This window comes from Musca autumnalis, unplaced genomic scaffold (genome assembly GCF_047663935.1).
Source record: "Musca autumnalis isolate F117 unplaced genomic scaffold, ASM4766393v1 scaffold_4, whole genome shotgun sequence".
In the NCBI taxonomy this organism is placed as follows: Eukaryota; Metazoa; Arthropoda; class Insecta; order Diptera; family Muscidae; genus Musca; species Musca autumnalis.
In genome coordinates this window covers 191,742,489-191,745,838 of record NW_027411977.1, presented here as the reverse complement: position 1 = coordinate 191,745,838, position 3,350 = coordinate 191,742,489, and the positions used below count along the sequence as shown (strand labels likewise).

Below are 3,350 nucleotides of genomic sequence, written 5' to 3'. Positions count from 1 at the left end.
GAAATCATTTTTGAGAATTTTGTTTTCGTTTCAGGGTATTTTTTCAAATTTTTTTTTCAAAGTGGTTTGTGCATAAGATTTTTTAATAATAATATGGATTTAACGTTATTTTAGGCATTTATAGCCATAACTTCATTCATTCTCACTACAGGAAATGATTTTTGAGAAAAAATTTCAAAAAGTCATAACCCTAGTTAGCATATTATACGTTTCCTCGAAATAAGCCTTGATGTGGCGTAAGAGCTTAGCACATTCTTAAACAATAGGAAACTAATTTCTCCATTGTACTGCAATACAACCTGTCGTTCTGGTTCGATGATGTGTTTAATGACTGTAGATTAAATTTGAATCTGCAACGTCTCTTTTTCTGATGCAGTCATCTTAAAACATGAATTTGATATCGTGAAGCAAACATGTATTTTCTTCCATCCTCTCCTGGATCCTAAATACTTCAAATTTATTCCTTTAAGGTGGGCCGAAATCCCGGCGGTACTGCAATACCGGGCCAACCCGTGACAGAAGTGGAGCAAGCCCCTTAAAACTTCCGTCTATTTCCAAAAATCAGTTTAACATTTGTTGTCCTCCGATGGAGGATCTATCAGATGTTAAGCTGATAAGAACAGATACTACACTTTGATCTTAGCCATAAGGCCGAGAAGCGATAACTAAACACTGATCGACTTGAATGTTATTAGTAAATGAAATTTTCAAGTGAATGCGAATTATAAGATGAAAAATTCTTTGCGACATCATGTTATCTACATTAAAAACTGAAAAGTCATACAAGCAGTTTATAGAACAGTAAAAGGGGTTGGTTTTTAATGTTTGTATTCAGGTCGCTGGTAGTGAGATCAAATACATTACCGGTATTGCTTGGGTATACTTTGGATAATAACCACAACAACAACATAAGGTTAGGTTAGAAATTTTGTTGTAAGGGATAGAAATGAACGAAAGAAATTAGATGGTCAGGTCAAATGCTTGTTTTCTGGGTTGTTTTTGTAATTTGTCTACCGGCCTGTCTGATACATACATATGTATGTATGTAAGTGAATTTGTGCCGTGTGCCCCGTGATATTACAAAATGTCAAGTGTTTGTGATTTTTAGATGAAATAAAATAGTTTAAGTAAAGTAAAATCTTATGTTGGAGGTTGTTACTATTAATTTTAAAGATCGAATGAGGAGATTGGAAAAATTTAAGGAGACAGTGTAAAATGACTATGCTCTGAAAACTGACTTGGCACCTGGAATTAGGAAGTGAGTAGCAAGAATGTACTAATTTCTACTATTTTTCCGATAACACCCAGCAAAAAAGTCATTACTAAATAATGACTTTATTCAGTAAAATTTTGCAGTAGTATCTACTTACAAATATACTGTAAAAGTAATTATTTTTACATGGGGATGTCATAGGAAGGAAGTACTTCCTTAAATATGTTTTTTATGTACATACTTAACCACATACCGGCAGTCGAAAAGAAGCTAAATACATAATTCTATTTTTTTTTTAGAAAAAATTGAGGTGAAATTATATTCAAATTCAACAATACAATTTTGTTTGTTTGTGTTTTTTTCATTCGATACCTGCTAGTTTTGAACACACCAACTTCTGATTTGCATTGTAGTTGGTCCGAAAATGTAGATAAAATCTACTAAATGTCGAACCCTTAATGCCAAATTACATGCAATTTGGGTCTAAAACGTCGATACGATTTCATGAAATCGGGCGGTACTGTTATATGGTCACTATTCCAAAACGTGGACCCATGTCAAAAATAGTTAGTTGTTGTTGTAACAGTATTTATATGTTCGTTTTATACCTTCCACCATATGGAGGGTATAATTAAATTTGCCATTTCGTTTGTAACACATCGAAATATTTGTCGGAGACCCTATAAAGTATATAAATATAATTGATCAGCATAAAATTCTATGTCGATTTAATCATGTCCGTCTGTCCGTCCGTCTGTCTGTTGAGATCAAGATACAGCTCGCAATTTTAAAGATAGAGAGTCAATATTTGGTACAGAAGTTTTTATTACTTGCAGGATGGTTGGTATTGAATATGGTTGAATATATTGAATATGAATATATCGGTCCACGTTTTGATATAGCCCCCATAGAACGGTACCTCCCGATTTTCGGTATTTTTAAGGTTTTAGCTTTATTATTATACCAAAATGGCTGCAATTTGGTACGTAGTCTTTTTTAGGGGTTTAAAACTTTCGCCCAGAATTTTGTCGGTTTCGGTCCACGCCGTCATATAGCCCCCATGGAAAAGTACCTCCCGATTTTCCGTATTTTGAAGGTTGTGTCTTTAATATTCCACCAAAATGGCTGAAATTTGGTATTTAGTCTTCAATCTGATTTAAAACTGTTCGCCATAAATTTGTCTGTACAGGTCCACGCTTTCATATTGCCCCATTTCCGACTAAAATTCGTCTGTATAGGTCCACGTTTCGATATAGCCCCCTTAGAACGGTATTTTGAAAGGTTTAAGCTTCATTATCACACCGAAATGGCTGAAATTCGGTATTTAGACTTCATTGGGGGTACTCAAACTTTCCCTTTTAATTTGTCGGTATAGGTCCACGCCTTCATATAGCCCCCATGGAAAGGTACCTCCCGATTTTCCGTATTTTGAAGGTTGTGTCTTCAATATTCCACCAAAATGGCTGAAATTTGGTATTTAGTCTTCAATGTGATTTAAAACTGTTCGCCAGAAATTTGTTCCGACTAAAATTCGTCTGTATAGGTCCACGTTTCGATATAGCCCCCTTAGAACGGTACCTCCAGATTTTCGTAATACTGAAAACTGTGACGTCAATATCCCACCGAAATGGCGGAAAATCGTTATTTCGTCTTCCAAGGGTTATAAAATATTCCAGAAGAGTATTATCAGTATAGGTCCACGTCTTCCTATATCCCCATAGAAGCGTACTTCTTTTTTATTTTTTAAGTTTTAGCCACATTCTCTTACCGAAATATAGGAAATTTGGTATTTAGTCTACTTTGAGTCTAAAAACTTTCCGTCAGAAATTTGTCGGTATAGATCGACGTTTTGAAATACCCCCTATAGAACGGTGCATCACATCATCAAAACTACTCTGGTTTCTCGTGGTAGCTGGCGCTCCTCAGCTGCGATAAATGGGGGATGTTCTCCGCTGACCACATTCACATGATAGTTGTTTATGGCATCTGCGAATGCATTTGTGTGAATGCTATTTAAACCTGTTTGATAGGCTTCTTGATCTAGGGTTTTCTCTCTTGCAACGTTGGACCTTTCTTTCTAGATTATAAAGATAACTTACATACCGAAGGGACAAGAGAGACTTCTCTCATAACAATG

At 35.3% G+C, this 3,350-nt stretch overlaps 1 non-coding gene across 1 annotated transcript; it reads right to left on the bottom strand.

Annotated features, from left to right (window-relative positions):
- Window positions 1-465: 465 nt before the first annotated feature.
- Window positions 466-663, bottom strand: LOC141404412 (U2 spliceosomal RNA). The gene has a single exon (XR_012413011.1). It is a non-coding gene; the product is annotated as a U2 spliceosomal RNA (small nuclear RNA).
- Between the last annotated feature and the right edge of the window lie 2,687 nt (window positions 664-3,350).